A 15,673-nucleotide genomic window follows, 5' to 3' on the forward strand; every position below is an offset into this window, starting at 1 on the left:
AATTACAGTAATTGATACAGTTTTCAGTTTTCCTGGTGGCAACATGGCAGCATACTACCACATGTATTCAGTCATGTTGGCACCAGAAAAGGACAGTTTTGGTAACTACTTGATATTATTTTCCTGGTGCCAACATGGCAGCATACTACCACATGTATTTAGCCATGTTGGCACAGTAGTTGATACAATTTTCCATTTTCCTGATGGCAACATGGCAGCATGCTTTGTGTACAGGACTGGTGCAAGGATTTTTGACACCCTAGGCAAAACCTAATTTTGCCGCCCCCCTTGGCTCCACCCCTGACTCCACCCCATTTGCCCTGCTCATGTATATCCCACCTTTTTAATGAAGCGCCCATTAAATGCAGCCTCACCAGTGCCCATCAAATGCAGCCTCACCAGCGCCCATCAAATTCAGCCTCACCAGCGTCCATCAAACGCAGCCTCCCCAGCGCCCATCAATGAATGTTTGCTTCCATTCATTCAGGAGTCGGGACACAGACACAGTCCTCCGTCGCTGCTGTGCCTATGCTACTATGGGCGAACAGAGCGCCAGCTGCCTGCTGGTGCGGAGACTTAGTTGCTTGCTGCAGAGAGAAGAGAGTAGGAACACCAGTGGCCAGGCGCCCTAGGCAGCAGTGGGCCCTTGTCGGCTGCCTAGTCTGCCTAGTGTTGGCACCGGCCCTGTATGTGTATTCAGACATGTTGGCACCAGAAAAGGAAATTTACAGTAATTGATACAATTTTCCATTTTCCTGGTGTTAACATGGCAGCATACTACCACATGTATTCAGCCATATTGGCACCAGAAAAGGAAAATTTTGGTAATTATTTGATCCAATTTTCTGTTCCTGGTGCCAACATGGCAGCATACAATAAGGATTGGATACAATTGTCTAGTCCCAGGAAACCCCTCCTAATAATTACCATATCTACAGCTCATTGGACAATAATGTGATAGTCAGTGGAAAGAATGATCCACTGACTATTACATTGGTGGTTATTGAGAACACACTTGTTCCTTATGACAAGAAAAAAGAGAGCGCTGATGTGATATGGGTAGAGGTAGTGCTCAGTCCCCAATAGTATGCACACAAAAAAAAAAAATAGCCCATGGGACTTTTGCAGAGTCACACCTCAGACATTAAAAGTAAAATTTATAAAGAATTTATTAACAAATGTTTAAAAACAACACATAATACAGAAATAAATAATTAACATCAGTACATGGGTGAATTTGCATAAGGATTTATATGAGGTTGGAAAAACTGTGCTGTAGGTCTCGACGCGTTTCATGAGAAGGATCTCGCTCCTTCAGGAGAAGCACAGGGAAGTATAGTTGGTGGAAAAAACCTAGTCTACTAACACCTGATAGGTAGTAGACTATAAAGTACACGAGGAATTGATATATTCCAATACAGTTAATCACCCATAGACAATAAAATTCAAGGAAAAGGGTATAAAAATATAATAAAATGCCACCGGTTCCACCAGTTCAGAGCTGAACCGGCCACTGGACACCTCAGTCTGTTTGCCCTTAGGGTGCAGGGTAAAACCCTTTGTTGGTTTGACACCCATTGTCAAGGCTCCAGTCCTTGAGCTCTTCACGGTTTCACATCCCCTGCCCCGTCACAGCTCCCAGGGGAAGACTGGTGGAACCGGTGGCATTTTATTATATTTTTATACCCCTTTCCTTGAAGTTTATTGTCCATAGTATAGTCATAGTATAGTTGGTGGAAAAAACCTAGTCTACTAACACCTGATAGGTGGTAGACTATAAATTAGACGAGGGATTGATGTATTCCAATACAGATAATCACCCATGGACAATAAACTTCAAGGAAAAGGGTATAAAAATATAATAAAACGCCACCGGTTCCACCAGTCTTCCCCTGGGAGCTGTGACAGGGCGGGGGGATGTGAAACAGTGAAGAACTCAAGGACCGGAGCCTGGACAATGGGTGTCAAACCAACAAAGGGTTTTACCCCGCACCCTAAGGGGAGACAGACCAACGTCTCCGGTGGCCAGTTCATCTCTGAACTGGTGGAACCAGTGGCATTTCATTATATTATTATATTATTATACCCTTTTCCTTGAAGTTTATTGTCTATGGATGATTATCTGTATTGGAATACATCAATCCCTTGTGTACTCTATAGTCTACCACCTACCAGGTGTTAGTAGACTAGATTTGTTCCACCAACTATACTTCCCTGTGCTTCTCCTGAAGGAGCGATAACCTTATCGCAAAACGTGTCGAGACCTACAGCACAGTTGTTCCAGCCTGTTGGCAGTTATCCTCATAGTATATTTAGGTATCATGGAAAGGTTTCTCATATAAATCCTTATGCAAATTCACCCATGTATTGATGTTAATTTATTTATTTCTGTATTAGGTGTTGTTTTTAAACATTTGTTAACCACTTCAGCCCCGGACTATTTGGCTGGCCAAAGACCGGAGCACTTTTTGCGATTCGCACTGCATCGATTTAACTGACAATTGCGCGGTCGTGCGACGTGGCTCCCAAACAAAATTGGCGTCCTTTTTTCCCCAAAGAATAGAGGTTTCTTTTGGTGGTATTTGATCACCTCCACGGTTTTTATTTTTTGTGCTATAAACAAAAAAAGTGCGACAATTTTGAAAAAAAAACAATATTTTTTACTGTTTGCTATAATAAATATCCCCAAAAAAATATATAAAAAAAATTTTTTTTCCTCAGTTTAGGGCGATACGTATTCTTCTACATATTTTTGGTAAAAAAAATTGCAATAAGCATTTATTGATTGGTTTGCGCAAAAGTTATAGCGTCTCCTAAATAGGGGATAGTTTTTATGGCATTTTTATTAATAATTTTTTTTTGGCGGTGATCAGCAATTTTTATTGTGACTGCAACATTATGGCGGACACATCGGACACTTTTGGCGCTATTTTGGGACCATTCACATTTATTCAGTGCTATAAAAATGCTATAAAAATGCATTGATTACTTTGTAAATGTGACTGGCAGTGAAGGGGTTAACCAGGAGGGGGGCGCTGAAGGGGTTAAGTGTGTCCTAGGGATGTGCTACGTGTGTCACGACACTGATCACCGCTCCTGATCACAGGGTGCTGTGATCAGTGCCTTGTTACTAGGAAGAATGGGGAAATGCTTGTTTACATCAGCATTTCCCTGTTCTTCCTCTCCTTGAGATGATCGCGGGTATCCCCACGGACATCGAGTCCGCAGGACCCGCGCTCACACTCACGGAGCTCGAGGCGGGCGCGCGTCCTCAATGCCGCGTCTTAAAGGCGACGTACTAGTACGTTAATATGCCTGTACATGCCATTCTGACAACGTATATCGGCGTGAGCCGGTCGGCAAGGGGTTAATAAATTCTTTATAAATTTTACTTTTGATGTCTGAGGTGTGACTCTGCAACAGTCCCATGGGTTTTTTGTTGTGTGCACTCTTGTTCCTTATGTTTGAAGTTATTAAGAAGAATGTTATTTACATTTGTGGTCATTGGGAAATAATTTTATTTTTGCGGCAATTGAGAAAAATATTCCTTACATTGGTGGTTATTGGAAAGAACACTCCTTACATTGGTGGTCATCGAGGAGAATGTTTCTTACATTTGTGATCATTGGAAGAATGCTTCTGCATTGGATGTCAGTGGGAAGAATGCTGCTTGCATTGGTGCTCAGTGGGAAGACTGTTGCATACATTTGTAGTCATTGGGGAGAACTGTCCTTTCATTGGTAGTCATTGGTCAGAATGTTACTTGAATTACTTAAATTGGTGGTCATTGGAAAGAAAGAAGTCCTTACATTTGTAGCCATTGGGATGCATTCTGCCTACATATGTGGCCAGTGGGAAGAATATACCATACATTAGTCATCATTGGAAAAAATGTCTTCATTATTGTGGTCATTCAGAATAATGCTGCTTACATTGGCCCTCTCCGGGAAGAACTGTCCTTACATAGGTAGTCATTGGGAAGAATGTCCCTTAAATTGGTCATTGGGAAGAATTCTCCTTACATTTGTGGTCATTTGGATGAATTCTGCTTACATTGGTGGTCAGTGGGAAGAATGGTGCTTACATTTGTGGCCTTTGGAAATAATATACCTTACATTAGTGGTCATTGGAAAGATTGTTCCTCATTATTTATGGTCATTGGGAAGAATACACATTTCAGACGTCAGTGAGAAGAATTTATTTTACATTTATGATCATTGGGAAGACTGTTCTATAAATATATATGCATTGCGAAGAATTCCCCTTACATTGGTGGTCATTGAGAAGAAATTTGCTATTTTGTTATTTGGAGGTCTTTGAATGAGTGTCATGAATGGGGCTCACATATGGTTGAGTTTTCAGCCTGCACGCTGTATGGCAATGCTCAGATAGCACACACATGCAGGCTACAGCTGACATAGTACAGGGAAAAACAGAGCCAAAGATCTTGGAAAACATAGAACACAGGATTCACAGGAAGGTCAGAAGTATAGAGCAGCACTGAGGGCAGGGCCATCTTTAATATTGATTGAACCCTGGGCAAACATTTTCTTGCCCCCCCCCCATACAATAAATAGTAGCTAGACTCAAAATCAGTGTACTGCAACAATTGCGATTGGTTGCAGGAGGTTACCGTGTATCATTATGACTGGTTGCTGGAGGTTATAGCACATCATTTCTGCTTGCTGAATGGTTGCTAGAGGTTACTGCACATCATTAACGCTCACTGATTGGTTGTTAGAGGTTACTGCACAGTATTGCTCACTGATTGGTTTCTAGAGGTTACTGCACATCATTACAACTCACTCATTGGTTGCTAGAGGTTACTGCACATAATTACGGCTAACTAAATGTTTGCTAGAGATTACAGCAGATCATTACTGTTCACTGATTGGTTACTAGAGGTTACTGCACATCATTAACGCACTCTGATTGGTTGCTGGAGGTTACTGCACATTATTACTGCTCACTGATTGGTTGCTTCAGGTTACTGTGCATCATTACAGAGTGCAAGGTTGAGCTACGTACAAAGTGCAGGGTTGAGGGGTGCGCTACATAAAGCAAGCATAGTTGAAGTGTGTGCTATGTACAGAGTGCAGGATTGAGGGCTTTGCTATGTACAGAGTGCAGCATTAAGGGTGTGTTTTGTACAGAGGGCAGGGTTGATGGGTGAGCTTTGTACAGAGGGAAGGATTGAGAGGTGCGCTTTGTACAGAGTGCAGGCTTGAGGGGTGCGCTAAGTGCAGAGTGCAGGGTCGAGGGGAGCGGTTTGTGCAGAGTGCAGGGTTGAGCGGTGCGCTTTGTGCGGAGTGCAGGGTTGAGCGATGCGCTTTGTGTGGAGTGCAGGGTTGAGGGATATGCTTTGTGCGGAGTGCAGGAGTGAGTGATATGCTTTGCGCGGAGTGCATTGTTGATAGGTGCGCTTTGTGGGGAGTGCAGAGTTGAGGGGTGCGCTTTGTGCAGAGTGCAGGGTTGAGGGGTGTGCTTTGTGCGGAGTGCAGGGTTGAGGGGTGTACTTTGTGAGGAGAGCAGGGTTGAGGTATATGCTTTGTGTTGAGTGCAGGATTGAGGGATATGCTTTGTGCGGAGAGCAGGGGTAAGGGATATGCTTTGTGGGGAGAGGGATATGCTTTGTGCAGAGATTCAAGGTTGAGGGGTGTGCTTTGTGCGGAGTGCAGGGTTGAGGGGTGCGCTTTTTGTGGAGTGCAGGGTTGATGGATTTGCTTTGTGCGGAGTGCAGGGGTGAGAGATATGCTTTGTGTGGAGTGCAGTGATTTTTTTACTCCCCACTACAAGCCATACATTATTAAGCAATTCCCACCTTATTGGCCATTCCTTCAGGCGTTCAGCGGGCTGTGTGCTATGCATGCTGTATTTTTCTTTTTGTTACCTTGAAAGCATCCCTCCTAACTATGCATGCATATCTTGGTGTCTCTTGATCATTTATTCCTTGAATGTTTGCCTCAGATTCCAAAAGTTTGTGACCAATTGTTTGAGGGAGGTTAAAAATGAGAGGGTGATTTTGTGCATGAGGCTAGAAATGATGGCATGATTTGTGGGAGTGGTTAAAAGAGGGCATGGTCAGTGGGGTGTCCCTGTATTTTATTTTTGGCGTAACAGACATTTTTTCCTCCCACTGACCACTGATGGAAGGCTTTTCTTCTTACCACTGACTGCTGATGTAGGGCATTCCTCCTTCCACTGATCATTGACACCAGCATTCCTTCCTGCCACTGGCCACTGACACTAGGCATTCTTTCATATGAACATAACTAGGATAGAAGGCGCCAACAGGAAACTAGACCCTGTGAGGGGGGCAGTCTCTGTATAAAAAGTTTGTAAGAAGTTCATATAAGTATGAAGTTCATAGGACAGGAAGAAGTGATCCAACAAGAATGGGGGGATCCTAGGACATGGTGTCTAGGGCAGGCTAATTCGTAGGGGCAGAACCAAGCTCTAAATGACAGGCAGGCGAGAGAAAAAAAAATGCCTCCGAGTGCAGACAGTTTATAGGTTTATTAGGTGCAATAAAATATAAGGGGCACCTTACGTGGAGTGAATTATGACAAGCTCATCGAGAATAGGAGTCCAGGATGTCAGCCCTGGATGTCCGCAATGTGGTTCGCCAGGATCCGCTGCTGGATGGAGGAGGCCAGGCAGAAGTCTTCAGGTGGAGAGCAGGGGGAATGAAGCTGGACCTTGGCATGGACCGCAGCCCATGCCGATGATGTCACCGGAGGGGAGGAGGTCGTGACGCGTTTCCGAGTCTGCGCGATGCCAGTCTTAGGTGTAGCGCTGGTAGATTTGCGATCTACCATATGTTAGGTAAATTTAGTAACTTGTTCGTTAAATAGGTTAAGTTTGCCTCTGTTCCAGCTTGGCTGACGTTGTGTGTGTTTCCATACTGACCGGTGGGTGTCGCTGTTATCACTGGCCAGTGTTGGAAAGGTAACGTGTCTAAGCGTATGGATGCTCTTCTGTCCCGGAGACAACTCGGTGGAGGTGGTCCTCCGAGTTGCATTCTGGGCAAGGGTATTTATGGGACAGACGCCATATTGTGGGGTTCGTTTTTCAGCCACCTGCTGGCCCTCCTGGCCAAGAGGTATGCGTTAGAGAGCAATCTCGTGGTCTTCTGCCGCTGCGGCGCAGGGGTGGGCCCAGAAGCTTGTCTGGGGCCTACCACAGCAGCCGAGGAATGGTCCTGAGCTGTCTATTCAGAAGGGAAGAAGCTGGACAACCGGGGAGATCCCGGGGGAGGACCCGTCATGGAGGGATCATGCGGCGTGCTGGTCTGGAGAGGGGCCTGGTGACTCGGTTGGAGGATGTATCCTAAAAGTAACTATACAGCATAGTGTTGCCGGGTTGGCTTAAAGGTTCAAGCACTGTGACTGACATTCACCGCAAAACCGATACGTCCTGTGGCAGAGGATCGTACAGGTTTATCCCAAACAAGTCTGTGGCAGAGACTTTTGTTTGCGCTGCATACTGGCTGCTGGGCAGGTGAGAGGGGCCTATCCAGGCGAGCAAAGAGTGTGTCCCACGAGGGGAGCGCATTCTATTGTAATATCCAAATCCTACCAGGACATTTGTCAAGAATCTTACAAGAAGATATTTGAGTTTCTTCTGCGGTTTCCCTTCTGCCTCTTTCCTGCTACTTCTTTGGTAAATCGTTTAATAAAGCATTGAAAACGTATTCAAGTGTTGGTGCGTGTATCGTCCAGAGGTAAACTCAACGGAACCCTAGACCCGGTGCCGGTAAAACAGAGGGAAGGAGAGTGAAGGTAACAAGCCCACTTAAACCAGCAGCTCCACCGAGAGTTAGTGCTACATAGGCATGCGCACTCCTTCGTCAGGCACTCCCACAGCGCTATTGTGTTTTGCTTGCGGGAGGTGGGGGTTCATGGGAAGCCTTCCCAGCTTGTAGAACACGATTACTGTTATTTAGTACTGCCGCAGTAATCTCAGTTAAAGAATCTGACAGGCTGGTTGTACTCAAGTCGATCGGTTGATCGACTTGGGTACAATCAGCCTGTCTATAGATGTATGTATAGCAAGCTTAAGGAAGAGGTACCTAAAGTTACAAAAAAGAAGTAAATTGATCTTTCCTTTTGTTTAGATATATTGAGCTGTGGAGAACCACAATGGGCAGCCAGCAAATCACAGGAAGTGAGGCAGAGAGCACATTAATCATACATTCTCCCTATCACACTGCCTGCAAAAAACATGTTTTCTGCTGTGACAAAGGAATGTATAATTACTGTGAGTTCCATTCCTCCATCTGCCTAGCTGGCTGCTGTGGTTCTTTTAAAAAGTATTCCTTGGACTCAAATGCAGGCTGAAATTGCATATGGCACATTAACTTCTGACACCCTTTCTGCCCTCTGTTTTGTTTTAATATACAAATTGCTTGTTTCTTTGTCCCTTTGAAACACCCCTTCACTAATCAATGAGTCTGTTTTCTGTTTTACTGATTTATACTGTATGTGTGTTTGATCATGCATTGATGCTACACAGATGAGCAAAACCACTATATCTATGCGCATAGAATTTATCATTCGCCTGCAACATATGCAGAAATTCATGTACAAGCTATAGCAAACATGCACAAATTGTATTACAATTCTGGTTTTGATACAGAATGTACACTCTGTAGTGGTAGATCTGAAATGAGGGGAAGCTCTGCTGATTTTATCATCCAATCATGTGCAAGCTAAAATGCTGTTTTTCATTTTCCTTGTATGTCCCCCTCAGATCTACAGCGACTGCATTACCAAGTGCACTTTGTACTTGCAGTTGTAGTTTGCACTTGTAGTGCAAAGTGGATTTGCCTTTCGTAAATAACCCCAACTGTGTATTTTTTTTGTCTTTCTAACAGGTGTTAGGTGCACATCCTATACAGGGATAAAAACCACATCAAGTGCACACAGTTGTCTAAGAATGTGAAAAACTTGAAGGAGAAGTATAAAAGCTTATTTGGCCCTACTTCTCCTATGGGTCACATGAATGCAGTTTGTTCTGCACTCCTGTGACCCGTTTTCAGCCACTAAAGCCCACTGTCGGCTGATGTCACTCAGCTTGCCTAGGCTTTGGAAAGAACCCAACTTTAAAGACAGGATCAGCAGCGGAATTATCAGGGTCGCTGCAGTCGCACTTGCGACTGGGCCCTGTAGTTCCGCCAATTCAGGGGGGGCCCGCGGCCCGCCACCCGCCAGTGTGAGAAGCCCGCCGCCCGTCTGCTAGTGTGAGGGGCCCGCCCGTCCACTCTGGCTGCTGTTGTGAGGGCAGCATGTGTCCGTTCGTTCCGCTGTGGACCGCCCCGCCCCCGCCTATCCAGAGACAGAGAGGACACTGCTGACATCAAGAGAAGGAGGGGGAGGAGCTGCAGGAGGTCGTGGCCGCTGTGTAAGGAGTAGAGACAGTGACACGTGGAGCGCAGGGAGCCGAGAGAGACACAGAGCAATGCATGGGAAACCGAGTGGACACTGACAGAAAGTAAGTGTCTCTGATCCATCATCCCGGTGTTCTGCCATATAGTGTCCTCCTATCGGATAGTGTCCGCTCCGTACTGCGCAGGCGCAGCGCTTGCGCAGTACGGAGCAGAAGGAGATGCCGAAAATGTCCGAAGTTGATCAGCTGACCATCAGCTGTACACGGCGCTTCGGCAGTTCTTAGCGATGGCTGTGTAAGAGGGCCCCTCGCGGGCTCGCTTCGCTCGCCACGCTTCGGGCACGGCCTCGCTGCGCTCGGCAACTATTTATTCTCACTCTATGTCCACTTGGATAGTAGGGAATGATCCTGGACATAGGGTGAGAATAAAAGCGCAGGCGCCGTGTACAGCTGATGATCAGCTGTTAGACTTCGGAGACTTTCGGCGTCTCGTTTGTCCTCCGTACTGCGCCTGCGCAGTACAGGGAGGACACTATATGATAGGGGACTGTATTTGACAAGACACCGGCAACCAGCGCTGCCAATGAACCCAGTCCCCACCACCACCGCTGATTCCATCCCACCACAGCCACTCATCCCTTCCAGCACTGAAACTCATCCCCCAGCACTGAAACTGATCCCACCCCCCACCCCCAGCACTGACACTCATTCCACCCCCCCACCAGCACAGCCACTCATCCCCCCAGCACTGACACTGATCCCACCCCCCAGCACTGACACTCATACCCTCCACCAGCACTGACACTCATCCCCCCCAGTACTGACACTGATCCCACCCCCCCACTCATTCCACCCCCCACCAGCACTGACACTCATCCCCCCCAGCACTGATACTCATCCCACCCTCCCACCAGCACAGCCACTTATCCCCCCAGCACTGACACTGATTCCACCCCCCTACTCATTCCACCCCCCCACCAGCACTGACACTCATCCCCCCAGCACTGATACTCATCCCACCCTCCCACCAGCACAGCCACTTATCCCCCCAGCACTGACACTGATCCCAACCCCCCAGCACTGACACTCATACCCCCCACCAGCACTGACACTCATCTCCCCAGCACTGACACTGATCCCACCCCCCACTCATTCCACCCCCCACCAGCACTGACACTCATCCCCCCAGCACTGACACTCATCCCACCCCCCCACCAGCACAGCCACTCATTCCCCCAGCACTGACTGACACTGATCCCACCCCCCAGCACTGACACTCATACCCCCCACCAGCACTGGCACTCATCCCCCCCAGCACTGACACTGATCCCAAACCCCACTCATTCCACCCCCCCACCAGCACAGCCACTCATCCCCCCAGCACTGACACTCATCCCCCCAGCACTGACACTGATCCCACCCCCCCAGCACTGACACTCATACCCCCCCACCAGCACTGACACTCATCCTCCCAGCACTGACACTTAACCCCCCCCACCAGCACAGCCACTCATCCCCCCACCACTGACACTGATCCCACCCCCCAGCACTGACACTCATTCCACCCCCCCATAAGCACAGCCACTCATGCCCCCAGCACTGACACTCATTCCACCCCCCCCGCACTGACACTCATCCCCCAGCACTGACACTGATCCCACCCCCCAGGACTGACACTAATTCCACCCCTCCAGCACAGCCACCCACCCCCCCAGCACTGACACTGATCCCACCCCCCCAGCACTGACACTCATACCCCCCACCAGCACTGACACTCATCCCCCAGCACTGACACTGATCCCATCCCCCCAGCACTGACACTCATACCCCCCCACCAGCACTGACACTCATCCTCCTAGCACTGACACTGATCCCACCCCCCCACTCATTCCACCCCCCCCACCAGCACTGACACTCATTCCCCCAGCACTGACACTCATCCCACCCCCCCACTCATTCCACCACCCCCACCAGCACAGCCGACCATCCCCCCAGCACTGACACTGATCCCACCCCCCAGCACTGACACTGATCCCACCCCCCCAGCACTGACACTCATACCCCCCACCAGCACCGACACTCATCTCCCCAGCACTGACACTGATCCCACAACCACTCATTCCACCCCCCCACCAGCACTGACACTCATCCCCCCAGCACTGACACTCATCCCACCCCCCCCACCAGCACAGCCACTCATCCCCCCAGCACTGACTGACACTGATCCCACCCCCCCAGCACTGACACTCATACCCCCCACCAGCACTGGCACTCATCCCCCCAGCACTGACACTGATCCCACCCCCCCACTCATTCCACTCCCCCACCAGCACAGCCACTCATCCCCCCAGCACTGACACTTATCCCCCCAGCACTGACACTGATCCCACCCCCCAGCACTGACACTCATCCCCCCCACCAGCACTGACACTCATCCCCCCAGCACTGACACTGATCCCCCCCACCAGCACAGCCACTCATCCCCCCACCACTGACACTGATCCCACCCCCCAGCACTGACACTCATTCCACCCCCCCATAAGCACAGCCACTCATCCCCCCAGCACTGACACTCATTCCACCCCCCCGCACTGACACTCATCCCCCAGCACTGACACTGATCCCACCCCCCCGGCACTGACACTAATTCCACCCCCCCAGCACAGCCACTCATCCCCCCAGCAGTGACACTCATCCCCCCCACCACTAACACCCCCATTCCACCCCTTCACCAGCACAGTCATCCCATCCACCCAGCACTGACACTCACCCCACCCCCCAGCACTGCCACTCATCCCATTTCCCCCAGCACTGACACTCATCCCCCCCAGCAATCCCACTCATCCCATCCCCCCAACACTGTCACTCTTCTCATCCCACCAGCAGGGGTGTATGTACAGGAGTTGCCTGGGTCACAATTGCATGCTCCAGGGATTCCGCGCAGCCCCCTGTACACCTGGATAGGAGGGGTGGCATATAGAGGAACCGTTCCCCTTCATTTTCCTCCTGCAGCTGAAAGGCTGCAGGAGGAAAATGAAGGGGAACTGTTCCTCTATATGCCGCCTCCTCACTATCCACCACCTGCTGCTGCCCCAAGCTCCTGTGTACTCTTTGGCCCCCCTCATCCCCCACAGTGCTGTTGGGTTCCCCCCTCTCCTCTCCTTCCCGGCTGCTGCGAGGGGAATGCTTTCTGGATGGAGAGTGGGGAAGGGGCCGGTAAATGTGTAATTTACCGGCTCCTCCCATGTCTTAATGAATAGAGTCAGTGATCCGCAGGGATCACTGACCCAGTTCATTTCCAACTGAGGCATAGTAAACTGTGTTTACTATGCTTCTGTTTGTGAATGAACAGGAAGCTTTGTATGGAGCTATTTCTGTCCATTCATTCTGTGGAGCTGAGGCTGCATAGATGGAGATTGTGGGCTGTGTCCTCAATCTCATTTCTCTGTTTCAAAGATGAAACATCAGAGGTCTTAGACCCCTGATATCTCACCCACAGTCTATACTCCCATCGCACACATTCCACAATTAAAGCCATTTTACAACATATTTTCAGTGTTCTCGTGTGTGGAGATATATTTTAATTGATCTATTGTAGCAGTCATCGATAAAGGACGAGAATGGTGGTGTGTGGGGGAGGGGGGTGGCATTGAAAGACCCAGCCTTGGGGCGGCAAAGGTAGTAAATCCTGGCCTGCGTCCAGTAGTACAACCCCCCCTCCAGTACCACCACCATGCCCCCTCCAGTACCACCACCACCCCCCCTCCAGTACCACCCCCCTCCGGTACCAGTGGAAAAAAAATATAGTATCAAAATCATGCTTTTCGGGGGGGGGCCCTTCATGATTTCTTGCACCGGGGCCCTGAGGTTTCTAGTTACGCCACTGGACAGGATCCACCTAGACGCTTAGACCAGCAGCTGGCACAGTCTCTCAGCTGCTCTGCTGGGAGACTGAGCCAGCTGCTCCCTCCTCTCCCCAGCCCGCACTCCAATGAGCACTTGAGGGGCAGAGCAGAGAGAAAGTTACTGACAGTCATAGCTTTCTGCTCAGAGCAAAACTGAACAATGATCAGAGAGCTCTGTTTGGACCTAAAAAAAAGTTTGTTTTACCACATGTTTTGTGGGTGTTGGAGACCAGTCCCACACCGTATAGGTTGGAGACTATTGTATAGTTTAGCGCCGAACGGCAAGGATTTGTATTACTATTTTTGTTTGTTTTAATTATTTTGCAAACCTCTACTAAATAAACCTGGCAATCCACCAGATTTTAAAGAAATTGCCTGCACGTTGACTTTTTTTTTTTCTAGAAAAGGTGATCCCCACGAGCTAATCTCCCACAACCCCATACTTCTCTTTTAATTGCCTCAGTTTACTGATATCGTACTGCACGTGCACGAACTTTGTGCAAATGCCTAAAAGTTCAGTAACCATTCAGTATATGACTTTCCATACATTTGTGCTTAGAATACAGATTCTAATAATAAATATTTGCATATACACTGATTTAAAGCTTTTGGGGTTCCTTTATATGCATTTTAGGTTGATGTATGCACTTTAATTGCTTTGTGAGGTAGTTACATTATTTTTGCAAATAAGGTTTTTGCCGTGTCCATTCAACAGTAATGCCCTGTACACACGATAGGATTTTCCGATGGAAAATGTTTGATTGGACCTTGTTGTCAGAAATTCCGACCGTGTGTAGGCTCCATCACACATTTTCCATAGGAATTTCCGACACACAAAGTTTGAGAGCTTGCTATAAAATTTTCCGACAACAAAATCCGTTGTCGGAAATTTCGATCATGTGTACACAAATCCGATGCACAAAGTGCCACGCATACTCAGAATAAATTAAGAAACAAAAGCTATTGGCTACTGCCCCGTTTATAGTCCCGACGTACGTGTTTTACGTCATCACATTCAGAACGATCGGATTTTCCGAAAACTTTGTGTGACCGTGTGTATGCAAGACAACGGAAAATTGTATACTCACCTTTCCGTAATTTTCCTTTCCTGTCGTATCTTCATGGCAGCATACACTTTGGGTTGTGACTCCGCCCCTCACAACCTGCTAGGACCACATAGCTATAAGTTGTAAAGATGGCCCCCGCCCCAGTATTCTCCGTATATATATCACCTTAGACGGGTGGGAAATTGTATGCTGCCATGAAGATACGACAGGAAAGGAAAATTACGGAAAGGTGAGTATACAATTTTCCGTTTTCCTGTCGCATCATGGCAGCATACACTTTGGGGAGTAACTCGCAAAGACTGGGTGGGGATTCAAACTAAGTTTATTAATCAGAGAACAGAAGAATTGGCCTGGATAACGGCTCTTCCGAAATCCACTGTGGATAAACAGGCGGAATCCACTTTGTAATGGGTCATAAAGGTGTTCCTGGAAGACCAGGTAGCCGCTCTGCAAATTGTCTTCGCCGAGACTCTACAATATGCCGCCCAGGAGGTTGCCACTGCCCTGGTGGAATGTGCCCTTAAGCCCTCGGGTACTTGCTGGCTGCTCAATGAATAGGCCTTTTTTATGGTCTTCACCAGCCATGACGCAATGGTGCGTGAGGATGCCGCTTGACCTCTCCTGAATCCATGCGGAATAATTAGGAGACTTTCCGTTTTCCTGATGGATCTGGTAGCTGAGAGGTACTCCAGGACATTACCCTTGACGTCCAGTGGGTGAGGATCGCCCTGTTCTGTGGTGAGTGCCGGAAGGTTAATCTCTTGGTTGAAGTGAAAGGATGAGGATACCTTGGGTATGAACCGGTCTGAAGGTTTTAAGACTAATCTGTCTGGCAATACTACCAGATATGGATCACTAACCATTAAGGCCTGCATCTCTGACACCCGCTTAGCCGATGTTATGGCTATCAGGAATGAGACTTTTAGCGTCAGATCCCATAAGGATATGTTCTCATTCGGAAAGAAGGGTTCCTTAGATAGAGCTTCCAGTACAACTGAGAGGTCCCAGACTGGGAAGGAAGGTTTCCTAGGAGGTCTCAGCTTTAGACAGGCCCGTTGGAACTGAACCACAAGGGGATCTTGTGCCCATCTGACTCCTGTCAGGGCGGACAAGGCCGAGACTTGAACCTTTAGAGTACTTGATCTAAGACCCTTCTCTAGGCCTAGTTGAAGGAACTCCAGGACCTGTGACACCGATGGTGAGGATGAGTCCCAACCTTGCTGTTGAGCGAAGGCGGTAAACTTCTCCCAGACTCGCCTGTAAGTAATATTCGTGGTAGGTCTCCTGGCCTGGAGTAGGGTATCCACCACTCTC

Source organism: Aquarana catesbeiana, linkage group LG03, assembly GCF_042186555.1.
Source record: "Aquarana catesbeiana isolate 2022-GZ linkage group LG03, ASM4218655v1, whole genome shotgun sequence".
Lineage (NCBI taxonomy): Eukaryota > Metazoa > Chordata > Amphibia > Anura > Ranidae > Aquarana > Aquarana catesbeiana.